The sequence below is a fragment of the Uranotaenia lowii genome, chromosome 3, assembly GCF_029784155.1.
Source record: "Uranotaenia lowii strain MFRU-FL chromosome 3, ASM2978415v1, whole genome shotgun sequence".
In the NCBI taxonomy this organism is placed as follows: domain Eukaryota; kingdom Metazoa; phylum Arthropoda; class Insecta; order Diptera; family Culicidae; genus Uranotaenia; species Uranotaenia lowii.
Window position 1 is genome coordinate 24,884,068 of NC_073693.1, and position 27,695 is coordinate 24,911,762.

General features: G+C 29.1%; 1 protein-coding gene and 1 non-coding gene across 4 annotated transcripts in view; one reads left to right on the top strand and one right to left on the bottom strand.

Annotated features, from left to right (window-relative positions):
* LOC129757748 (uncharacterized) overlaps positions 1-27,695 on the top strand; it is a 104,004-nt gene that overhangs the window by 22,573 nt on the left and 53,736 nt on the right. The gene's annotated exons all lie outside the window — the stretch shown is intronic.
* Positions 7,248-7,319, bottom strand: Trnap-ugg (transfer RNA proline (anticodon UGG)). The gene has a single exon. It is a non-coding gene; the product is annotated as a tRNA-Pro (tRNA).

The window sequence follows — 27,695 nt, forward strand, 5'->3', positions numbered from 1 at the left end:
TCATTTTTGTCATTTTTGTCATTTTTGTCATTTTTGTCATTTTTGTCATTTTTGTCATTTTTGTCATTTTTGTCATTTTTGTCATTTTTGTCATTTTTGTCATTTTTGTCATTTTTGTCATTTTTGTCATTTTTGTCATTTTTGTCATTTTTGTCATTTTTGTCATTTTTGTCATTTTTGTCATTTTTGTCATTTTTGTCATTTTTGTCATTTTTGTCATTTTTGTCATTTTTGTCGTTTTTGTCATTTTTGTCATTTTTGTCATTTTTGTCATTTTTGTCATTTTTGTCATTTTTGTCATTTTTGTCATTTTTGTCATTTTTGTCATTTTTGTCATTTTTGTCATTTTTGTCATTTTTGTCATTTTTGTCATTTTTGTCATTTTTGTCATTTTTGTCATTTTTGTCATTTTTGTCATTTTTGTCATTTTTGTCATTTTTGTCATTTTTGTCATTTTTGTCATTTTTGTCATTTTTGTCATTTTTGTCATTTTTGTCATTTTTGTCATTTTTGTCATTTTTGTCATTTTTGTCATTTTTGTCATTTTTTCATTTCTGTCATTTCTGTCATTTTTGTCATTTTTGTCATTTTTGTCATTTTTGTCATTTTTGTCATTTTTGTCATTTTTGTCATTTTTGTAATTTTTGTCATTTTTGTCATTTTTGTCATTTTTGTCATTTTTGTCATTTTTGTCATTTTTGTCATTTTTGTCATTTTTGTCATTTTTGTCACTTTTGTCATTTTTGTCATTTTTGTCATTTTTGTCATTTTTGTCATTTTTGTCATTTTTGTCATTTTTGTCATTTTTGTCATTTTTGTCATTTTTGTCATTTTTGTCATTTTTGTCATTTTTGTCATTTTTGTCATTTTTGTCATTTTTGTCATTTTTGTCATTTTTGTCATTTTTGTCATTTTTGTCATTTTTGTCATTTTTGTCATTTTTGTCATTTTTGTCATTTTTGTCATTTTTGTCATTTTTGTCATTTTTGTCATTTTTGTCATTTTTGTCATTTTTGTCATTTTTGTCATTTTTGTCATTTTTGTCATTTTTGTCATTTTTGTCATTTTTGTCATTTTTGTCATTTTTGTCATTTTTGTCATTTTTGTCATTTTTGTCATTTTTGTCATTTTTGTCATTTTTGTCATTTTTGTCATTTTTGTCATTTTTGTCATTTTTGTCATTTTTGTCATTTTTGTCATTTTTGTCATTTTTGTCATTTTTGTCATTTTTGTCATTTTTGTCATTTTTGTCATTTTTGTCATTTTTGTCATTTTTGTCATTTTTGTCATTTTTGTCATTTTTGTCATTTTTGTCATTTTTGTCATTTTTGTCATTTTTGTCATTTTTGTCATTTTTGTCATTTTTGTCATTTTTGTCATTTTTGTCATTTTTGTCATTTTTGTCATTTTTGTCATTTTTGTCATTTTTGTCATTTTTGTCATTTTTGTCATTTTTGTCATTTTTGTCATTTTTGTCATTTTTGTCATTTTTGTCATTTTTGTCATTTTTGTCATTTTTGTCATTTTTGTCATTTTTGTCATTTTTGTCATTTTTGTCATTTTTGTCATTTTTGTCATTTTTGTCATTTTTGTCATTTTTGTCATTTTTGTCATTTTTGTCATTTTTGTCATTTTTGTCATTTTTGTCATTTTTGTCATTTTTGTCATTTTTGTCATTTTTGTCATTTTTGTCATTTTTGTCATTTTTGTCATTTTTGTCATTTTTGTCATTTTTGTCATTTTTGTCATTTTTGTCATTTTTGTCATTTTTGTCATTTTTGTCATTTTTGTCATTTTTGTCATTTTTGTCATTTTTGTCATTTTTGTCATTTTTGTCATTTTTGTCATTTTTGTCATTTTTGTCATTTTTGTCATTTTTGTCATTTTTGTCATTTTTGTCATTTTTGTCATTTTTGTCATTTTTGTCATTTTTGTCATTTTTGTCATTTTTGTCATTTTTGTCATTTTTGTCATTTTTGTCATTTTTGTCATTTTTGTCATTTTTGTCATTTTTGTCATTTTTGTCATTTTTGTCATTTTTGTCATTTTTGTCATTTTTGTCATTTCTGTCATTTTTGTCATTTTTGTCATTTTTGTCATTTTTGTCATTTTTGTCATTTTTGTCATTTTTGTCATTTTTGTCATTTTTGTCATTTTTGTCATTTTTGTCATTTTTGTCATTTTTGTCATTTTTGTCATTTTTGTCATTTTTGTCATTTTTGTCATTTTTGTCATTTTTGTCATTTTTGTCATTTTTGTCATTTTTGTCATTTTTGTCATTTTTGTCATTTTTGTCATTTTTGTCATTTTTGTCATTTTTGTCATTTTTGTCATTTTTGTCATTTTTGTCATTTTTGTCATTTTTGTCATTTTTGTCATTTTTGTCATTTTTGTCATTTTTGTCATTTTTGTCATTTTTGTCATTTTTGTCATTTTTGTCATTTTTGTCATTTTTGTCATTTTTGTCATTTTTGTCATTTTTGTCATTTTTGTCATTTTTGTCATTTTTGTCATTTTTGTCATTTTTGTCATTTTTGTCATTTTTGTCATTTTTGTCATTTTTGTCATTTTTGTCATTTTTGCCATTTTTGTCATTTTTGTCATTTTTGTCATTTTGTCCTTTTATGTCATTTTTGTCATTTTTGTCATTTTTGTCATTTTTGTCATTTTTGTCATTTTTGTCATTTTTGTCATTTTTGTCATTTTTGTCATTTTTGTCATTTTTGTCATTTTTGTCATTTTTGTCATTTTTGTCATTTTTGTCATTTTTGTCATTTTTGTCATTTTTGTCATTTTTGTCATTTTTGTCATTTTTGTCATTTTTGTCATTTTTGTCATTTTTGTCATTTTTGTCATTTTTGTCATTTTTGTCATTTTTGTCATTTTTGTCATTTTTGTCATTTTTGTCATTTTTGTCATTTTTGTCATTTTTGTCATTTTTGTCATTTTTGTCATTTTTGTCATTTTTGTCATTTTTGTCATTTTTGTCATTTTTGTCATTTTTGTCATTTTTGTCATTTTTGTCATTTTTGTCATTTTTGTCATTTTTGTCATTTTTGTCATTTTTGTCATTTTTGTCATTTTTGTCATTTTTGTCATTTCTGTCATTTTTGTCATTTTTGTCATTTTTGTCATTTTTGTCATTTTTGTCATTTTTGTCATTTTTGTCATTTTTGTCATTTTTGTCATTTTTGTCATTTTTGTCATTTTTGTCATTTTTGTCATTTTTGTCATTTTTGTCATTTTTGTCATTTTTGTCATTTTTGTCATTTTTGTCATTTTTGTCATTTTTGTCATTTTTGTCATTTTTGTCATTTTTGTCATTTTTGTCATTTTTGTCATTTTTGTCATTTTTGTCATTTTTGTCATTTTTGTCATTTTTGTCATTTTTGTCATTTTTGTCATTTTTGTCATTTTTGTCATTTTTGTCATTTTTGTCATTTTTGTCATTTTTGTCATTTTTGTCATTTTTGTCATTTTTGTCATTTTTGTCATTTTTGTCATTTTTGTCATTTTTGTCATTTTTGTCATTTTTGTCATTTTTGTCATTTTTGTCATTTTTGTCATTTTTGTCATTTTTGTCATTTTTGTCATTTTTGTCATTTTTGTCATTTTTGTCATTTTTGTCATTTTTGTCATTTTTGTCATTTTTGTCATTTTTGTCATTTTTGTCATTTTTGTCATTTTTGTCATTTTTGTCATTTTTGTCATTTTTGTCATTTTTGTCATTTTTGTCATTTTTGTCATTTTTGTCATTTTTGTCATTTTTGTCATTTTTGTCATTTTTGTCATTTTTGTCATTTTTGTCATTTTTGTCATTTTTGTCATTTTTGTCATTTTTGTAATTTTTGTAATTTTTGTCATTTTTGTCATTTTTGTCATTTTTGTCATTTTTGTCATTTTTGTCATTTTTGTCATTTTTGTCATTTTTGTCATTTTTGTCATTTTTGTCATTTTTGTCATTTTTGTCATTTTTGTCATTTTTGTCATTTTTGTCATTTTTGTCATTTTTGTCATTTTTGTCATTTTTGTCATTTTTGTCATTTTTGTCATTTTTGTCATTTTTGTCATTTTTGTCATTTTTGTCATTTTTGTCATTTTTGTCATTTTTGTCATTTTTGTCATTTTTGTCATTTTGTCCTTTTTGTCCTTTTTGTCATTTTTGTCATTTTTGTCATTTTTGTCATTTTTGTCATTTTTGTCATTTTTGTCATTTTTGTCATTTTTGTCATTTTTGTCATTTTTGTCATTTTTGTCATTTTTGTCATTTTTGTCATTTTTGTCATTTTTGTCATTTTTGTCATTTTTGTCATTTTTGTCATTTTTGTCATTTTTGTCATTTTTGTCATTTTTGTCATTTTTGTCATTTTTGTCATTTTTGTCATTTTTGTCATTTTTGTCATTTTTGTCATTTTTGTCATTTTTGTCATTTTTGTCATTTTTGTCATTTTTGTCATTTTTGTCATTTTTGTCATTTTTGTCATTTTTGTCATTTTTGTCATTTTTGTCATTTTTGTCATTTTTGTCATTTTTGTCATTTTTGTCATTTTTGTCATTTTTGTCATTTTTGTCATTTTTGTCATTGTTGTCATTTTTGTCATTTTTGTCATTTTTGTCATTTTTGTCATTTTTGTCATTTTTGTCATTTTCGTCATTTTTGTCATTTTTGTCATTTTTGTCATTTTTGTCATTTTTGTCATTTTTGTCATTTTTGTCATTTTTGTCATTTTTGTCATTTTTGTCATTTTTGTCATTTTTGTCATTTTTGTCATTTTTGTCATTTTTGTCATTTTTGTCATTTTTGTCATTTTTGTCATTTTTGTCATTTTTGTCATTTTTGTCATTTTTGTCATTTTTGTCATTTTTGTCATTTTTGTCATTTTTGTCATTTTTGTCATTTTTGTCATTTTTGTCATTTTTGTCATTTTTGTCATTTTTGTCATTTTTGTCATTTTTGTCATTTTTGTCATTTTTGTCATTTTTGTCATTTTTGTCATTTTTGTCATTTTTGTCATTTTTGTCATTTTTGTCATTTTTGTCATTTTTGTCATTTTTGTCATTTTTGTCATTTTTGTCATTTTTGTCATTTTTGTCATTTTTGTCATTTTTGTCATTTTTGTCATTTTTGTCATTTTTGTCATTTTTGTCATTTTTGTCATTTTTGTCATTTTTGTCATTTTTGTCATTTTTGTCATTTTTGTCATTTTTGTCATTTTTGTCATTTTTGTCATTTTTGTCATTTTTGTCATTTTTGTCATTTTTGTCATTTTTGTCATTTTTGTCATTTTTGTCATTTTTGTCATTTTTGTCATTTTTGTCATTTTTGTCATTTTTGTCATTTTTGTCATTTTTGTCATTTTTGTCATTTTTGTCATTTTTGTCATTTTTGTCATTTTTGTCATTTTTGTCATTTTTGTCATTTTTGTCATTTTTGTGATTTTTGTCATTTTTGTCATTTTTGTCATTTTTGTCATTTTTGTCATTTTTGACATTTTTGTCATTTTGTCGTTTTTCGGTTTTATCTTCGTTAATTTTTTAAATTTTGTCATTTTTAGGCCTTTTTTTAAAAAAGAATCTGTAAATTTTGTTATTTTATTTTTATTAGACATTTTTGTAATTTTTGTCAATTTCGTTTTTTGTCATTTTCGTTCGAAACTTGGTGTAATATTTCTTTAAAATATTTTGTTCTTTCTGAATAGTTTTTAATGAAATTTTTAAATGATCCACCCTGGTGCAAAATTATGTTTGGATGTTTTTATACATTCAAATGAGTTACTTAAGGCTTAGAGTGATTTGTTATTTATTTTACAGACCAGCTCTTATTCCATAGAAATCTCCCTCCTGGCACCCCTAAATCCAATATGATTGAGCTGTAACTTAGCACAGGTCATATTTTTGGGCCAATCTAAAAAATGTTTTTGGTCGGTTTTGGGAACTCCACATGACTGTTTAGTTCTTACATTTGAAAGTTCAATTCGGCGTTATAATTTTGTTTATCTTCAAATGTTCGTATTGAGATTTCATCATTGTTTCGGAAGAATATACAGAAGAATAGCATTTTGGGTGCTTAAATTTGAGGTTCATGTAATTTGCGTATTTCTTTATTTAAAGAATTATTGTAATGCATAAATAGGCTCCTATCTTCAGTGCTTTACAAACATTTATCCCAAATAGATTTTTATTTTCCCTCGGTCAATTTGAACAAGCTCAACAATATTGAAACACTTGTTAGTGAAATGAACCGAACCTTGATCGGTGAAGTTGTTTCAATTCACTCCGGCGAAACAACAAACCCCAATGTCGGAATCCATTATAAATCAGAAAAACCACAATCCACTCGACCATTTAGCTCAATCAATCGACATTTTCGACCGCTCGCTGCTAGAGAGCTCGCTTGTGCTCCTGTGCTCGGTTAATGAATGATGGAAAATGTCGCCGTGGCTCAGCTCGGCAGAATCGAGTTCACGATTCCAATTTTTATTTTTCCCGGTTTAGCGGTCAAATTAACTTCCGGTTTGATGGATCCATTTCCGTCCGCCGACATGTTTGTATTCACTTGAACGAAAACGGGGGTTTCGCGCAAAATGTTGTTGTGCGTTTTGTGTGCGTCAGGTCAGCCTCCAACAGAAACACGTCCACGTGGCACCTGGACCTCCTGGGTCTGGTGCTGCAGTAACCACATTCCAAAATTAGGTTCACCACATCGACTGGGTAGGTACTGCCTAGGACTAGCTAGTGAGGGAGAGAGCCCTATTTTGACCCAGGTTTGGGAAGGCTCCAGTTTCAGATCTCTGATGAGTGCGGTCACTTTGGCTCATTAATACTTTAAAACATTCCCATTTTGTTGCTGCCTCATGGTTCGTGCTTTTTGGACGGAGTTGTTGGACTGATGCTGCATTTTCCGAGCGGAATAGGTAAAATGTAAAACCTGGCCATAGCCCAGCATTACGCCTCAAAATGGGGTGCTCTTGAACTATGTTTAGTGATAAATTTCGCTGGTTAGTTTTGGAGGTTTCAGATAATTCTGGCAAAATTATATAGCAGATGAGAGTTTGATGTTTGATTCCGCATACTACCGGATACAGTTAATGAATCGTACCAGGAGGTGCAATTTAAACATGGGTCTAATTTGCAACTATTTCATACTAATTTCACATCACCTGATAGTTTGATGTTTATATTCGATTTTTGTAGAAACACACATTGAATTTTTGAGGTTTGTCCATTTTTTATAATTTAAAAAATTCGGGCTCAACCGGGATTTGAACCCGGGACCTCTCGCACCCAAAGCGAGAATCATACCCCTAGACCATTGAGCCGCTTGTTTAAATAGCGAGGAGCCAAACGATCTCAGTCTTCGTCTCCAGCCAGCTCCAACTGAACTTGAGCTTGAGTCACGTACCTTCGCCAACTGCATCAATTTGAGAAAAAAAAATCGTCCCCCCAAATGCAACGGCATCAGCAGCAGCAGCAGAAGCATGAAACGAAATCGGCAAAAGTGAAAGTCAATCGGTGGGGTTCGTTGGAGCAGAATACTCGGAGCTTTGAAATGAAACATTGATAATCCGGTTTTGACTTCACGAACATGATGAGTTGGTACATTTTAATTCATCCACATCTAAATTTGGTTGATGTTAGCAAATTATAATATTTGGGTAATATTTGCATTTGATTGAATAAATTTGCAACACGCTACAGCTTTCATTTCGTTTATTTTTGTTGTAAAGATAGCAAAGTGATAAGGCGTTTTGCTCCGAAATACTCTTTTACCTTAGACCCTTCCCTCTCTCAACCTGTGAATGTTCGTAGCTTAAAATAGCTTTGATTGTCAAAAGGTCAATTATTGTTACAACTTAATCTTGATTAGAAAAAAAACCCACAAAATATTTCTAGAAACAATCAATTAATAATAATCACTAGTTTACAGCATTTTTGTACTAAGTAATCCGAAAGTCCGAAAGTTTTAATGTGGAATCGGCCGCTGAATCCGAAAATGAAATTTAAAAAGAATTCTGAAGAACAGTTATGTTATGTTCCAAATATGCAATATTGGGAAAAAAATGTACTTGAACTTAGATTTAAATATCTCAGACCGAATAATCTTAACTGAAACTCTTTTTTGCGTATTTAAGGCTAATATATTGTCTATCGATCATTTGAACTTCATTTTTCCTTAAATAAACAAATGTTTTTTTTATATGAGAAATTTTGTTTTAGTTTTAGACTCGATGGTAACATTTTAAATATCTCACTTTCTAAGGGCCTAATAAATAAAGATTAGTAGTTGTTTATCAAAATCGGATGAAAATAGTAGATGTGAAAAGTTTTCTAACAAAATCATATGTTCAAGCCTTATATTTCATGAAATTTAAAATTTTCTTAATAATATTTCCAAGTAAATTCCGTAACCTGGATCATATCTAAATTGGCAAACGGTTTTGCTATGTCCTACGCTTGCTCGCTACAGCAATAAAGTAAAGGTGAAATGAAGCAAATGTTGAATTCGTGTTTTAGAATCAGAATCTCAAAAAGCCCGATTTTCGTTGAATTGCTGCTCTTGTGAAAAAAAAAATAATTTTCAAAACAAAAACTTTGGTTTTCACTGTTTTTAGAAGCTTGAAATAGTATGGGAGAGTGGGGAATCATGGGCCACTATTTTTCGTTGTTCCATAACTTCTTTATTATAAAAGATAAAATTTTTTTTGTTTCGATTATAAAATAAAAAAATAAAAAATGGTATGGTTTTCTACATTTTCAAGGTACAATAAGGTATTTTTCAAAATTTTTAATAAGTTATTTTCCCCAAATTCTGAATGTTTGAAAAAAAAAGCCATATTTTTTGGATTTTGAAAAATGGTGGGGAATCGTGGGCCACCAAATCCAAATTGACCAAATAACAAGCAAAGTTTATGAGTTGACCCAAAACTGTGATTTCCTAATTCATTTCGTTATTTGAAAGCAATTTCAGATGATGAAATAAAAAAGAGAGTTGTGTATGATCGCATTGATTCCATAACCTGGCTCGCGGGCGTTTTGGCAAAATTTCTTATATAGGATGGATAAAATATTTTTCATAACTCTTCATTTGGCATAAGAAAACTATGCAGATAGGTAAAACGTATTTTAAGTTCTGAATGTGTATAAAAACATAAAAATATAGGTGATTCAAGATGTGTGGTCCACGATTTCCCACAAGCTATGATTTGCAAATTGGTTGCGTTTGTGTGACTTATTTAAGTTTCATCAAAAATTCCTTTTCCACGTGAAAGATCATGACAAAACTAAGATCATAAGCGTATGAGCGTATTTTTGTTATGCACTTTAGGTTCCCCATCGATGAAATTAGCGGGTGTTTTTTAACTATGTAAGTAAATTTTTCTAACTTTTTTTAGCTTGATAAATAAAAGAAGCATATGATGCGTATTTCAGTCAACAAGATATAGGAATATATGCTCACGCAAAGCGACGACGATGACAGTTGGTTTGAGATTTTTATCTCAACACATATCTAAAATATTAAAAGTGGCCCACGTTTCCCCATGGCCCACGATGCCCCACTCTCCCCTACTTTTGTTTGATTTTTTCGCAACCTACGATCTTGTTGGGATTTCGAAATTCAAATTTTGCTAGAAGAAATAACAATTACAAAAATGCACAATGAATAAGAAAACTGATTGCTAAAGTCATTTTTATACTTATGAGCCATGATTCAAAACAAGTAAGAATCAAAGTTTCAAATCAATGTTTTTTTCCGGTAAGTGATTTAAAAATTATTCAAAATGATAATCCTTAATCTCGGAAAATAAGTTTTGAGTCAATAATCCTTATTCTGAAAAAGAAGTTTTGAGTATATATTTTCAAAACACCAGAAAACGAATGCGAATTAAAATTTATAATTAAACCAGAATTTAAAGCTTCCGACAAAAAATCAATGCACAAAATTTGAATACACAAAATGTAAAACCATATTAGAAAAAATTAAACCTAAATTCTAAAATAAACTTCAGATCAGGTCAGGAATAAACCATGATTAAAATTATATTAAATCAAGATTTCAAATGTGAATTTTAGAGAAGGAAAGAAAATATAATTAAATCTTAGAGAAATTATTCAAAACACATACAAAGATATTGAGTAAATTGAATCTGATAAAAATGAAAATATTTTATTTTGAATCAAAAAAGCCAGTGATAAAAGTCTGACATGAATCTAATTGTATTCATATTCTTACAGTCAACGAAATAAATTGCTAACAAATTTCATTTTTGTTTGGAGTTCACAATAATAACTTTGTAAATTTAAAAATTAAAAATAAGGAATTCTAAGTTGTGAACTAAAATTTGTTTTTCGAAATATTCATAGAATTATTTAAAAATTATTATCGATTCTAAAAAGATGATTTAAAATAATATTTTGATGATTATGATGATGATAATGATAAATGATCAAAAAAATTGAATTCTTAATTTTTTTAAAAGTTTGGAAAACAAGTATTTTTGACATTACTGAAGAAAGTTAAAAAAAACTATTATTTCATTTAACAGATTTATTAAAGTCTCCATAAACGATTAGATAAAATTATTTTAAATTCAATTAAGGTAATACTTACTGAAATTTTTTACCGAATTGGAAAAATTGAACAAATAGATAACATCTCTAGTTTTTTCGCAGCAGTAAAAAAATAATTGCGGTCTTGAAGAAGATTAATATATGCAGGGGAGAATGAGGATACTTGATCCCTGGGGATACATTCCTTAGCTATATCTCGAAACTGGAATGTCTTACAAAGATCAAATGTTCTAGAAATATGTGCAAAATGAGCAAAATAACTATGCTTGCAGTTTAAATTTTTTTTAACAAAATAATTGTTTGAGTAATTGAACTTTGTTTGAAAAATTTCACAAAATGTAACTTAAAGATCTTTTTTTATCATTTTAAAATGTTCCTTACATGGAAAAATTATGAAAAAAATATTTGTTCCAATATATCAATCGTTCGAGCGTAATATGATCTTTAGAATGCCATATTTTCAAAGCAAAGGAATACTCTCAACTTTTTTCAGAAAAAGTTTTCTGAAATGTTGATTATAGGTACAATTGATCCCTAGAGTTAAAAACGGCATATTCTTCTTCGAAATTGATCGTTGTTAGAGATGTACCGAATATTCGGTCGGCCGAATACCGCCGATAAACCGTTAAGCCGAATATTCGGCTCACCGAATAGTTGAGCTAAGTATTCGGCCGAATAGGCCGAATATGTACTACAGACTTGTAGAATTTTTCAAACGATTTTGGATAATTTATAAAATATCCAAAAGAAATGTTTAAAAGCTACACAATCATTAAAACTTGTGGTTTCAGCAAAACATCTAAGGTGTATCCACGTATCTTTCACTGTAGATCGTACAGGAGAATGCTTACAAGTATCGCTTTATACTTTGATTATAGTTTATTCTAGATTTTCTGTATATCTCACATGAGCTTTCATTACGTCGTATGAATCATCTTAAGAAATCACAAAAAAAACTGCTGCAAAATTATCAAAACTACTTTAAAATTTGTATTTGTCAGGGCTACAAATATTCTAACTAGAAAGAAGTTGCGACTAGTTTATGTCAGTTTTTGTATTTTTTGGTTATAAAACTTCTAAATTGGTTTAGATTTTGTGTTAATAACGATTTCTTAAAAAATTCAGAATAAACGTAAATTTTGCCCTTATTTAATTATTTTTTCAAAATTCGTCCTGAATGCCTGACCGTGTGTGTACGTGTGGTTGAAAGTATGGTATGCTTAAGGTTAAAGATCATCGTTCTTTTTAACAACTATTTTGTAGATATCTTGCTCAAACTCGACCTTTATCTAATTAAATATCAAAGAAGCACTTTCGAATAGCTTGGCATCTGTTCCGACATGTTTTGTCTCAGATTTCACAGGAACGCAATCTCTTTGGTGATAAACGTCCTAGAAGCGACTAGTCATCTGATGTCTTTTCAGTTATTGATGACATTTTAAAAATCAGAAAGACTCCTACAAAAAAAAAATATATTGTAATTCATCATCCGATAATATCATCTGGTTGAAAAGAATCGACTCAAAACATGACGGGCGTTTATATGGAAGAAATAGAAAGCATTGAAATAATCGCTCAAGTTTTATTCATTAAAAACTCGAAGAATATTTGACCGAATATTCGGCCGAATATTCGTTTGGTCGAATAGTTGGAAAGGTCAATATTCGGTAATCGGCCGTTCGCCGAGTACCACTATTCGGTACATCTCTAATCGTTATCATTGCTGATTACGAGATTACTAATATTTATCCAAAAACTAATATTTATCAAACAATTGTCAAAGGGCTAAAATAATAAATTTTCTCGTAATAGTAAAAAATAGCGCCTTTAAGTATGCAATGGTATAAGCGTTGAGACAAAGTTATAGAATTTTCTTCTTCTGTCAGCTATAAATTGTGAAATGAGAACAAACATGACATTTTCCCCGAGTAAGCTAGTCTAGTACAAAAAGAAAGAATCCCTATCAAATGGTAAAGTTTGAAGGAAATAATAAAGCGAGGATCTAATGAATTGAATGAAAGCAATTTTGTTTTGTTTTTGGTGTTGAAATTTTAATAGTAATCTTTTAAAAAATTAAGTCCCTTAATTTATGCAGCATCATTGTCCATCCTTCGATTTCAATTAATGTTCGGCTTTACAAATTCAGGATGATAGTTTTGAACCGCGAAGAAATCTAAACCAAGAAACACAGAAACTCAGATGGTGTCCTGTATCCTTTATGATCAAGAAAATTCGATAAAACCGTCAAAACAGAATTTGAATTTATTATGTACTTGGTCTTTGGATAAGGGATTACCATTCAGACAAATTTAGAGACTTATCAATGTTACCCCGAAGCGTCAAATTCTTAACAAAGACGAAATCGACTTTTAAATCGAATTTAAAGAAGTCTTATAAATTTCTGCAACCATGTTTTACGTTCATAGGAGTCCAGTACTGGGTTTTGAAATATGAAACATGACACATTCCTTTCAACCTTCCCATGCATCGCATTGCAAAATTTTAAACAAATTATTTTTCAATAGTTTTGACTAGTAAATTGATTTCGTTCCCCTGGTTGCATATCTCGACCGATATTTATGATTTTTCATTCATTAGGTCATTTATTCAAGATTTTAATATATAAAATTCAAATCGATTAGACTTAGCAGATGACCTATAGAATGCTTTGATCAGAAAAGCTCCGAATAAAACATATCATTTTAAAATTCCCATATCTGCAGTGCATTTTGGCTTTTAAAATTATTCTATAAGTTTTGAAATTGTGAAAAATTAATCTTCTCAATGATGTATACAAATTTCTGGGTCACATGGGAGTTTTTCAAAATAGGTTACTTTTTTTCTAGCAGCGCTGTATCTCATTCTCAATTGAACCGGTTTTAAAAATTCAAATTTTCGTTTTTTTATATGATCATCATTTTCTCTGAATACACATAGTATCTGAAATATTACTGAGAATGTAAACAAAAAAATCGTAGGTCTATGTAACTTTGAAAAGCTGAAAAACAATCCCGCAAAAAAAAATGTGGGGGAACGTAGAATCGAGTCCGATCTGTAATTCATATTTTTGTTATTCTTTGTTTTGGTTTTTTTTTTTAACTTTTTTATAGTTCTGTGCGATATCTACATTTCTTTTCTGTCATTTTTTAACCTCTTTTGTGTCATAGTTATGTTTCTGTATCATTTGATAATTTTTGTGTCATTTTGAAAATTCAGTTCAGTTAAGTGTTTTTTTTTAATTGTAGAGAGATGTTTGAAAAATAAATTCAATTATTTAATGTTGGAGTAGAATCTGAAACCCATTTGATTCCAACTTTTATCCGATAAACCTAGATCTGTACATCCAACTTTGTCGGAAAAACTTACAACGCCCTGCAATCTTTTCGCAGACATAAATGTAAGAAACTACTAATGCGAAAAACCTTGAACTATCATTTCTGGTAGACGCAGATTACCGTATGATTTTGCTTTTGAACCAATCCAAACCAGAACCATATCTGGGAAACATTTTCTGTGTGAGTTTTTTTTTGTATGTTTCGAGGCAGGGTTTGGGTATGTGTAATTCAAGGAACATGTTCAAAGATGTAGCAATAAAGAGAAAACTTTTCCTCCGTCAGCTTCCATATCGGAGCCGCCCGTGCAGAATCTTTTGGGTGCCACTTTTTTTTCGTTGTTGCTTCCCCAAAAAATGCTTCCACCAGAGAGTATGTAGAATCTAACGAGAAAAATTGTTGTTTACCTTAGTGATTCGATTTTAAATAAATCAAGCAATGTGAAAGTTTCCGGCATTTTGTTCGTCGTTTTGGTGGCGCCAAACTTGTCGACGACGTTGCTAGTCTCGCGTAAGTGTGTAGGAATGTGCACGTAGATACGGAATCAATCCGAATAAGTAGAAGGAGGACCAAGCGTTGTTGGTTCCTTGAAGTCTTGGCTGCTAGGTTGAAGCTAGGGGGTGGATGTGGGTGAAGCACCAACTTTGGCACAATGAATGATAGGGGAAATGCGTGAGCTGTTTACTGGCAATATCTGTTTTTACTAGTCGTTCACTATTCTTTTGTGTATGCCAGCAACGTTGCTCACTCACGAGGTGGATTCATAGTTTGAGGCACCCCAGTCAGCTATCGACGCCCCACCGAGACGCGGAATCCCCGAGAAAGCTGGTACACGTGGAAATGTAAAAACCAAGCCAAAGACGCTAGACAAAGTTGGATAAACTTTTTGACAGGCAAAAGATGGCTGGTTATAGACTTGCTCTTGCCAGTATGAAGGATCTGTATCTTCCATCCACAAAGCATTTGTACCAAATAACATACAGCTAGAGCGAGGGCTGAAGGTTGTTTTACGACACAACTCAGGGTATGTTGCTTCAAGGTTCATGGATTCAAGAAGAGAGGATTTCAATAGACCTGTTACGTGACAGATTGTGTAATGAAACTGTTTTTCAAAGTTTTCTTTTGCCGAACAATCAATGGAAACGCCGGAAAAATCAGGTTGATCCCTATTTCGAAACTTGCTATTCTTTCGTGTTTGGTGACAGGCAAATCTGTCCAAATTGATGGCTGAAAATTGAAATTATGCAATGAGATTTGAACATTTTTCGAGGCATAAAAAGGAGGATTTTTGAAAATAAAAAGAAATTGCTAAAAGACACAAAAAATTAGAAAACTTACACAAATGACAAAAAGGACAAAAAGGACAAAAAGGACAAAAAGGACAAAAAGGACAAAAAGGACAAAAAGGACAAAAAGGACAAAAAGGACAAAAAGGACAAAAAGGACAAAAAGGACAAAAAGGACAAAAAGGACAAAAAGGACAAAAAGGACAAAAAGGACAAAAAGGACAAAAAGGACAAAAAGGACAAAAAGGACAAAAAGGACAAAAAGGACAAAAAGGACAAAAAGGACAAAAAGGACAAAAAGGACAAAAAGGACAAAAAGGACAAAAAGGACAAAAAGGACAAAAAGGACAAAAAGGACAAAAAGGACAAAAAGGACAAAAAGGACAAAAAGGACAAAAAGGACAAAAAGGACAAAAAGGACAAAAAGGACAAAAAGGACAAAAAGGACAAAAAGGACAAAAAGGACAAAAAGGACAAAAAGGACAAAAAGGACAAAAAGGACAAAAAGGACAAAAAGGACAAAAAGGACAAAAAGGACAAAAAGGACAAAAAGGACAAAAAGGACAAAAAGGACAAAAAGGACAAAAAGGACAAAAAGGACAAAAAGGACAAAAAGGACAAAAAGGACAAAAAGGACAAAAAGGACAAAAAGGACAAAAAGGACAAAAAGGACAAAAAGGACAAAAAGGACAAAAAGGACAAAAAGGACAAAAAGGACAAAAAGGACAAAAAGGACAAAAAGGACAAAAAGGACAAAAAGGACAAAAAGGACAAAAAGGACAAAAAGGACAAAAAGGACAAAAAGGACAAAAAGGACAAAAAGGACAAAAAGGACAAAAAGGACAAAAAGGACAAAAAGGACAAAAAGGACAAAAAGGACAAAAAGGACAAAAAGGACAAAAAGGACAAAAAGGACAAAAAGGACAAAAAGGACAAAAAGGACAAAAAGGACAAAAAGGACAAAAAGGACAAAAAGGACAAAAAGGACAAAAAGGACAAAAAGGACAAAAATGACAAAAATGACAAAAAGGACAAAAAGGACAAAAAGGACAAAAAGGACAAAAAGGACAAAAAGGACAAAAAGGACAAAAAGGACAAAAATGACAAAATGACAAAAATGACAAAAATGACAAAAATGACAAAAATGACAAAAATGACAAAAATGACAAAAATGACAAAAATGACAAAAATGACAAAAATGACAAAAATGACAAAAATGACAAAAATGACAAAAATGACAAAAATGACATAAGTGACAAAAATGACAAAAATGACAAAAATGACAAAAATGACAAAAATGACAAAAATGACAAAAATGACAAAAATGACAAAAATGACAAAAATGACAAAAATGACAAAAATGACAAAAATGACAAAAATGACAAAAATGACAAAAATGACAAAAATGACAAAAATGACAAAAATGACAAAAATGACAAAAATGACAAAAATGACAAAAATGACAAAAATGACAAAAATGACAAAAATGACAAAAATGACAAAAATGACAAAAATGACAAAAATGACAAAAATGACAAAAATGACAAAAATGACAAAAATGACAAAAATGACAAAAATGACAAAAATGACAAAAATGACAAAAATGACAAAAATGACAAAAATGACAAAAATGACAAAAATGACAAAAATGACAAAAATGACAAAAATGACAAAAATGACAAAAATGACAAAAATGACAAAAATGACAAAAATGACAAAAATGACAAAAATGACAAAAATGACAAAAATGACAAAAATGACAAAAATGACAAAAATGACAAAAATGACAAAAATGACAAAAATGACAAAAATGACAAAAATGACAAAAATGACAAAAATGACAAAAATGACAAAAATGACAAAAATGACAAAAATGACAAAAATGACAAAAATGACAAAAATGACAAAAATGACAAAAATGACAAAAATGACAAAAATGACAAAAATGACAAAAATGACAAAAATGACAAAAATGACAAAAATGACAAAAATGACAAAAATGACAAAAATGACAAAAATGACAAAAATGACAAAAATGACAAAAATGACAAAAAATGACAAAAATGACAAAAATGACAAAAATGACAAAAATGACAAAAATGACAAAAATGACAAAAATGACAAAAATGACAAAAATGACAAAAATGACAAAAATGACAAAAATGACAAAAATGACAAAAATGACAAAAATGACAAAAATGACAAAAATGACAAAAATGACAAAAATGACAAAAATGACAAAAATGACAAAAATGACAAAAATGACAAAAATGACAAAAATGACAAAAATGACAAAAATGACAAAAATGACAAAAATGACAAAAATGACAAAAATGACAAAAATGACAAAAATGACAAAAATGACAAAAATGACAAAAATGACAAAAATGACAAAAATGACAAAAATGACAAAAATGACAAAAATGACAAAAATGACAAAAATGACAAAAATGACAAAAATGACAAAAATGACAAAAATGACAAAAATGACAAAAATGACAAAAATGACAAAAATGACAAAAATGACAAAAATGACAAAAATGACAAAAATGACAAAAATGACAAAAATGACAAAAATGACAAAAATGACAAAAATGACAAAAATGACAAAAATGACAAAAATTACAAAAATGACAAAAATGACAAAAATGACAAAAATGACAAAAATGACAAAAATGACAAAAATGACAAAAATGACAAAAATGACAAAAATGACAAAAATGACAAAAATGACAAAAATGACAAAAATGACAAAAATGACAAAAATGACAAAAATGACAAAAATGACAAAAATGACAAAAATGACAAAAATGACAAAAATGACAAAAATGACAAAAATGACAAAAATGACAAAAATGACAAAAATGACAAAAATGACAAAAATGACAAAAATGACAAAAATGACAAAAATGACAAAAATGACAAAAATGACAAAAATGACAAAAATGACAAAAATGACAAAAATGACAAAAATGACAAAAATGACAAAAATGACAAAAATGACAAAAATGACAAAAATGACAAAAATGACAAAAATGACAAAAATGACAAAAATGACAAAAATGACAAAAATGACAAAAATGACAAAAATGACAAAAATGACAAAAATGACAAAAATGACAAAAATGACAAAAATGACAAAAATGACAAAAATGACAAAAATGACAAAAATGACAAAAATGACAAAAATGACAAAAATGACAAAAATGACAAAAATGACAAAAATGACAAAAATGACAAAAATGACAAAAATGACAAAAATGACAAAAATGACAAAAATGACAAAAATGACAAAAATGACAAAAATGACAAAAATGACAAAAATGACAAAAATGACAAAAATGACAAAAATGACAAAAATGACAAAAATGACAAAAATGACAAAAATGACAAAAATGACAAAAATGACAAAAATGACAAAAATGACAAAAATGACAAAAATGACAAAAATGACAAAAATGACAAAAATGACAAAAATGACAAAAATGACAAAAATGACAAAAATGACAAAAATGACAAAAATGACAAAAATGACAAAAATGACAAAAATGACAAAAATGACAAAAATGACAAAAATGACAAAAATGACAAAAATGACAAAAATGACAAAAATGACAAAAATGACAAAAATGACAAAAATGACAAAAATGACAAAAATGACAAAAATGACAAAAATGACAAAAATGACAAAAATGACAAAAATGACAAAAATGACAAAAATGACAAAAATGACAAAAATGACAAAAATGACAAAAATGACAAAAATGACAAAAATGACAAAAATGACAAAAATGACAAAAATGACAAAAATGACAAAAATGACAAAAATGACAAAAATGACAAAAATGACAAAAATGACAAAAATGACAAAAATGACAAAAATGACAAAAATGACAAAAATGACAAAAATGACAAAAATGACAAAAATGACAAAAATGACAAAAATGACAAAAATGACAAAAATGACAAAAATGACAAAAATGACAAAAATGACAAAAATGACAAAAATGACAAAAATGACAAAAATGACAAAAATGACAAAAATGACAAAAATGACAAAAATGACAAAAATGACAAAAATGACAAAAATGACAAAAATGACAAAAATGACAAAAATGACAAAAATGACAAAAATGACAAAACTGACACAAATGACACAAATGACAAAAATGACAAAAATGACAAAAATGACAATAATGACAAAAATGACAAAAATGACAAAAATGACAAAAATGACAAAAATGACAAAAATGACAAAAATGACAAAAATGACAAAAATGACAAAAATGACAAAAATGACAAAAATGACAAAAATGACAAAAATGACAAAAATGACAAAAATGACAAAAATGACAAAAATGACAAAAATGACAAAAATGACAAAAATGACAAAAATGACAAAAATGACAAAAATGACAAAAATGACAAAAATGACAAAAATGACAAAAATGACAAAAATGACAAAAATGACAAAAATGACAAAAATGACAAAAATGACAAAAATGACAAAAATGACAAAAATGACAAAAATGACAAAAATGACAAAAATGACAAAAATGACAAAAATGACAAAAATGACAAAAATGACAAAAATGACAAAAATGACAAAAATGACAAAAATGACAAAAATGACAAAAATGACAAAAATGACAAAAATGACAAAAATGACAAAAATGACAAAAATGACAAAAATGACAAAAATGACAAAAATGACAAAAATGACAAAAATGACAAAAATGACAAAAATGACAAAAATGACAAAAATGACAAAAATGACAAAAATGACAAAAATGACAAAAATGACAAAAATGACAAAAATGACAAAAATGACAAAAATGACAAAAATGACAAAAATGACAAAAATGACAAAAATGACAAAAAGACAAAAAAGACAAAAAATACAAAAATTACAAAAATTACAAAAAAGACAAAAATTACAAAAATTACAAAAATTACAAAAATTACAAAAATTACAAAAATTACAAAAATGACAAAAATGACGAAAATGACAAAAATTACAAAATAAACTAAAATTACAAAAATTACAAAAATTACAAAAATTACAAAAATTACAAAAATGACAAAAATGACAAAAATGCCAAAAATGACAAAAATGACAAAAATGACAAAAATGACAAAAAAGACAAAAATTACAAAAATTACAAAAATTACAAAAATTACTAAAATTACAAAAATGGCACAGACAAAAAATACAAAAATGGCACAGACAAAAAATATAAAAAAATTCACAAAAAATTCAAAAATATGATTCAAAAATTACACAAAAATTACCCAAAGAAATTGAGGAAATAGGAAACATAAATGGCAGAAATATACGAACAAATGTAAAAAAAATAAATAAAAATTTTACAAACTGAACCGACTTGTGTCTCACCTTAAATTTTTTAACATTAAAAAAATGAGTGCTATTCATCAATGCAGGCGAACTCAATGGGAAAACTGAGACCCGGGCAGATAGTGAAACTTTTCTTTCCCGGGATAGTGAATATCCTACTTTCATCCATCAACGCTTCCATCGATTCAACGCCCTATCGTGTAGATACCTGTCGAAGTTCCGAAACGTTCCTGCCCCCCCGAATAGAGTGGGGGGCTCAGTGGGCCGCAAAATAGAGTCGAAAATTACTTTGTTGAATCGATAATCGTGTCTCAACGACACCGGAAGTGGATTTATTGCGCTCTTCCCGTGCGTTTGGAGTAGTTTGGGTTCGGTGTGTGTTTGTTTAACTTCTTGTTTGAGGGAGCAAGAGGAACATCAGTTAAAGAATCGTTTCCTCAGTTTACTACAACAACGGTTCAGGAGTTCTATTTTATCTCTACCGTCGAATAACGTGGCGGAAAAGTTTTTCCGCATTGAAATTGCAACTACGCATCGTTGTTAGGCTAATTGGATGTTATAATTTTTTTTTTAGAATTTCTATGACTGGGAATTTATCAGAAATGATTACTTTCGGAGAATTTTTGCCTTAAACTTAATTTGTCTAACTTTAATTTTTTTTTTTATAAAAGTTTTGAAAAATCTCTTAAAAACCAAGAAAATCTAAGAAAAAATATATTTGGCTCATACAGTTGACAATAAAGAGATATAACTACTATATTTGGCTAGCTAAATTTGATGATGAGGGAAACCTCAAACCTCAGTGAATTTTCTAGCAGTTTTCCTTACAACCCAACAATGAAAATTTATTTCAAAATAGTAAAAAACAACCCTTAAGTTAACTGAATCAAACTGATCATTGTGAACTGCATCCAAACAACTGTCTGGCAATAATCAATCCTCGTTATGGTTAGTTTGACAAAAACCTTTCAGCTCGACTTTATGCTACAACATTTCGTGGCGATCTTTGTCGAATGTCATGTGGAGTTGATGGATTCATATCGCAGTTTAGAATCAACCCCACGGATAACCTCTTGCCAGTTTCCAGAATCGGACAGGTAGCATCGGCCAATCTGCCCACATCGTAGCCAAAAGTGCACTATCCAACTGATGATGAAATCGAAAAAATAGAACCTGACATCATCATCGAATTGGTCCACGACACGGGAGATGATGCATCCATTCAGTTGCCGTCAGTCAGTTTGTTCATTTATCTATCCATCAATATGGTTGAATGATTGAACTCGGTTGGGGTATCGTAAAGATCTCGCGATGACCAACGACGGTGATATGTTGCTCAAATCTGGACCATCATCTGGACAGAAAATGAAATACGTCAGAAACGTCTGTCCCGCACATTCCCAACAGCTCAACCCCCACCAAATCAAAAATCGGGCCATACATCCGGTCCATGATTATAAAGTAATCAGATAGAGTAACGCGAAAAAAATCACACATCCCCACACACCCACGCAAACAATCCATTCAATCTTGATCATCTGCCCAGGTAGCCAGTCAGTCAGCGAGCTGCGTTTTGCGTTTATCAACCTTGTTGCAGGCAGAAGTTGAAACGATGACAAATTTTGATTCAATCATACATGGGGTATTTCATCATTTCGCGGGACCCCATTCGTATAATGTTTGATGGGGTTCCAAATATTGGTTTATGTTCTTAACTTGTGACTTGGAAAGTTTACGATATAATTCATAAACGAAAAGTTAGAGGTAACAAATTCTGCATTTGCCAATTAAGAAGAACACAATCAACATTGGCATCCCTAGGCAGGCAAATTTGGCAAGGTGATTTCCAGCTGTCATGGACTCTTGGATTTGGGAAGCGTATTCATTTCACGTCGGCTCATTGAACAGGGTCGGATTTTATCAAAGTCCATTTTAATTGAGTTTTGATAATGGCCACCTTAAGGAAAACGCTTATTCAACCATAGAGAACAGCTATAATACATATGTGAATAACATCATTGTTTCGTGTTCAGACACTAAAATACTCTACTGCCTTATTGGCTGGAATTTGAAAAAGTAGATAAAAACGTTTAAAAATACATTTCAAATTTTTTTGCTGAAAACCAGTCACTATAGGGGCATGATGGGAACCCCTCTGGGGCAGTATAAGCATAAGCGTTTTCTGCCGGGGGAATCTAGCAACAAATTCGACTCGATGAAGTCAACTAAAAGAGCTACAGCTTGACTTGTTTCATCTGACGATTCGGCCCATTGGTAAGGTGTCTGAGAGGTAATCAAGAGACTCGAGTTCGATTCCTGGTCAAGGTGATTTTTTTTTTCATCTACCATTCATGTTCGATGCATTTCGAACTAAACGGTGAGGCGTAGATCCATCAAACAAAGCAATAACAAAATATCCAAGGTCTGTTGTAGAATTCAAACAATTCACACACGCTCATACATTATGTTTTTGGTGTTTTGTTTGGCGGATGATGCTACTAGCTGTATAATGCTACAATCGAATATATAAATCATGAAGGGTATTTGAAAAAAAAAATTACCTCGAACAGGAATCGAACTCGAGTCTACTGATTTCTTCGCCGTCACCTTACCAATAGGCCAAATCGTCAGATGAAACAAGCCAAGCTGTAGCTCTACTATTCAGTTGACTTCATCGAGTTGAAGTCGCTGCTAGATTATACGGCAGAAAACGCTCATCGTGCCCCGATTAAGAGTGCTCTGTTCGCCCCGAGTCAACAAATATAAGTAAAAACACGTTTTAAAATTGTTTTAAGTGTAAAATCAAAAATTTAATGATGGTGAAAATTGAGAATCAATGTGTAAATCATGTTGCAGTGCGTACATTTCATGTCAAGATAATTTAAAGGTCATAAAAGCTTATTTCGTGGTGCTCAAAAATTATAATATCTTCGTCACTTGAGAACCTAGCTGATTATTTAATTATATTTCATTTTTGGTGAAAAATTAAAACTACAAGTAGTACGAAACAAATCCTCATAAAAATATGTTTAAGAAAATACGTACTTTTGTAGAAAAGAGAAGTGCTTATAATGCCCCGGGTGCTCGTTATGCCCTTATCTCCCCTAATGTGGTATAGTTCTCTGAAAAAACATATTTCCAGCCAAATTTTCTATAACAATTTTTTTTATCATCTTGATTAACATCTCTTTTCATCATTCATAATGGAAGGATTGATCGAAAAATTCCGCCTTTATAAATTTAATACAAAATTTTTTTTTAATCACGTTTTGAAATGTAAATCCTCAATAAGAATAAAATTAAAAATCTAATTTAGACTTCAGAGAATTTATTCAAAACACAATTGAGTGATGATTGATTTAATTTTTATAAATAGACTGATAAAAACTAAAAATATGAAATTCAAAGTTTTGTTGTGAATATTGAAATCACAAAGCAAGTACTTATTTGATTGAAATTGTGCATTAAAATTTAACTTTAATGTTGCTACTTTGAATCATTTTTTGAACTTTTCAAAGATTATTTGAAAAATTATAATCGATTTAAAAAGACGATTTAAAATGAGAAAAATAACAAAAAAAGTTTAGAAATTTTCGAGGGCAAATTTCGTATTTTCTAAACTTTAAGCTCTGAAATTTTTTTTGCTGTCAATTTCAAAATATGGTCCTGGTGAGGATAAAAGGTACATAAATGTTTATCTTAATGAAAATTTTGATTTTGAAAATTTTGTTTTTGAAAACAAAAATTTTGAATGGATGCTCAAAGACATACTTATTAAAAATTATTCAAAAATTAAAATATAAGGACTTTTAAACTAGGTGATTTTTCTTCAAATATTAATTCAAGATTTAAAGATGAAAAAGATAAGTTTTTAAACATTTGAGAAAAATAAAGTAATTTTTTTAAATTTAATTTCAAAATTTAACTGATATTCAGGGGAACAGCATTTTTGGTGTATATTTTTTAATGACTGAATTTGGTGAATTAGGCGTTTTGAACTGAAATCTTTTGTCGTTTGAAAGTTTAAAAATAAATCAAGTCTCAAGGTGGCTATGGCAGCCACATATATAATAGTTTAAAAATAGTTTAAAAATAAATCAAGTTTAAGTAAAATCAACCATTGAAAGACTGATTAAAACAAAAAATCCAAATAAAAATCAAAAACTGACTCTGAATTTGTAATTTATCCATTTTTAATCGAAGAAAGATTTTTTAGCTTAGATATTCCAATATCAGAGATGCAGTTATTTTAAAAAGTAAAAGGCTACAATGTTAAGAATTTTGAAAAGATATCACTACAGGATTTTATGACATTGCTAAAAAAATTGAAAAAAAGAAGATTTAAATTCATTTAACAAATTTGTTGGGGATGGCCAAACGATTTTGATTTTGTTTTTAAAACATTAAAAATTCTATTCGATTTCAAACTATTTTAAAATTCGACAAATTTTCATTTTTAACAGAATGACGAAAAGTAAACAAGAAGAAAACATTTATAACTTTTTCGCAGGAGTAAATTCTTTTTGCAGTTTTCGGGAAAGTTTTTTGATTTGATTTGATTTGATTTATTTATTTATTCTTGCAATTCAAGATACAATCTTATTAGACATTGCAATCGGTTTGTACTGGGTTAACAAAAAAAACAGTAATTAGAATTTCTGGGGCTAAACTTATTAAATCTTATCCTAACCTAACCTGGCTAAACATTCTCTCTTAAAACAAACGATATTATGGTTCATTTTGATTTCATCAGGTATTTGGTTCCAGTAGACAATGCCTCGTACAAATAGTGTGCCATTGTAGTGAGCGGTAAAATTTCTTGGGATTACCAGTTTTCTTACTCGATAACTTCTGAATGGTATAAACTTTTGATAAAGGTAGCTTGGTGTACCTGTTGTGTATATTTTCTGTATCATGATGTTTGAGCGGTGCTTGAAGAAGTCACGAAACGAACAGCCGATGAAACTTTGATGATGTACGCTAACACTCGCGTATCGATCCAGTTTGAATATCCATCTGATGCAGTTGTTGATTGTAATGCGTAATCTATCCATAGCGGCTGCTGAAGCATTTAATAAAAACTCCGATCCGAAGGTGAGGTGTGGTAAAATCAAGGTTTTGGCTATTTTCAGTCTAAAATGTGGTGGAAGCATGTTTGCTGTTAGTTTCAAATGACGGAGAACTGCATAGATTTTACCACATTGTGAATTGACTTGGTGATCCCACTCTAGGTTACTCTGGAAAATTATACCAAGATTTGATACTTTATCAACATACGAAACATTAGCTGATCCAAAAATTATAGGTGGGAGGTCCAAAACCACTCGATTACGAGAAATAAACATCACGTTGGACTTTGCAGCGTTTATTGGAAGCATATTAGTGTCGGACCAAACTTGAATGTGCTCCAGATCTTCATTCATCAGTTGTGCCATTTCTTCAAGCGAGCTGGTAGATGAGCAAAGGTATAGTTGGACATCATCGGCAAACATGTGTATTTGGCTGTGGCTGATAATTGATGGCAAGTCGTTGATAAACAAGCAGAATAATAAGGGACCCAAAACTGAGCCCTGAGGTACACCAGACAATACAGAAACAGGGTCTGAACAAAATCCATTCACGCTTACAATCTGCGATCTTCCAGACAAGTATGACTGGATCAAGTTTACAGCTCCGGCCGAGAAGTTGAATTTAGCTGAGAGTTTCCTTAACAGTTTTACATGAGAAACCCGGTCAAATGCTTTGGAGAAATCTATCATCATCAGTAACGCAATACCTTTTTTGTCAACAGTAGCATGTATATCATCATGCACTTTAAGAAGGGCTGTAGTTGTGCTATGGCCAGATCGAAATCCCGATTGATTAGAGTTCAGTAAACTTGTTGAGTCCAAAAAAGCAGTAATTTGACTTTTCAAAATTTTTTCAAACACCTTCGATAACGTACATAATATACTTATTGGACGGAGATTGTTTAAATCAAAACTTTTCCCTTTTTTGCGTATTGGTAGTATTTTTGCCATTTTCCAGGTTCGAGGGAATTTGGATGTAGACAAAATTAAGTTGAAGATGAACAGAAAGCAATATGTTAAATGTATTTTTCTTAGATTTCTTTTTTTAAATTCATAACCACAGCCAAAAACATAATTTTCGATCAATGAACCGTCAACACAGAAATTTGTGACGATTTTTTTATTGCAAGCTGTTTTTTTTAAACGTTTTGTGAATTTGCAATTATTCAGATTTTCAATCACTTAAATTCTACTTTGTGCTGGATTGTGAGTAGGTATTTAATCACAAAACTTTCGCAATAAAATTGTTTACACCTATTTTTTGTCGCATCGAAGTTTCTATAACTATGAATTTTGTATTTATAGGTTGAGAAACCAGAGATATGTAGCAATTTTTCAGGAAATATTTATGTCTGCATTTTCAGCAAGCGTGCATTAAAGGGTAATGAAGAAAAATTGAAGATATCATGAATTTATCAAGGTAAGATGTTTATTCGGATTTGTCTTTTATTTAAAAAAAAAATTACCGAATTTTAAAGTATCTATGCTTAGTAATTCCAAATTTTTGGGTTCTGAAAACACAATGAAACTTTTTTTTTTGAATATTAAGATTCATATTGGAAACTGTTTCAAAAGTGTTATTGAGTTTTCAGTACCCTAAATCGAAATCTTGAAAGGTTGAAATTATGAACTGTTAAACTTATACTTCAGAATAAAAATGAGTATTACTTTTTTATTGATGAAAAATATTTACTTTTCTATCAATTATTTTTACAAAGTTTTCTGTGGAAAAAATTTAAATATGAAATGGAAGGGGTAAGTACAGAGATCACATTATTAAAAGCATTTCTCCATAAGAATTCAGTGGTGCCGTATTGAAATTTGTTCTACTGAATTTTTATGTTTTATATCTCCTTTTTCAAATCGATAGAATTAAATAATTTAAATATACCAAAATAATTAATAAAAATCAAAACATTAAGAAATTAGAATATCAAAAATAACAAAATTTAAAAAAATTAATACCAAAAAATCAATATTAAAAAAATTAAAATATAAAAAAAACCTAAAAATCAAAAAAATTTATAAAAAAATTAAAAGTTCAATAGAAGAATCCAAAAAATCAAACATCAGAGATCATTAT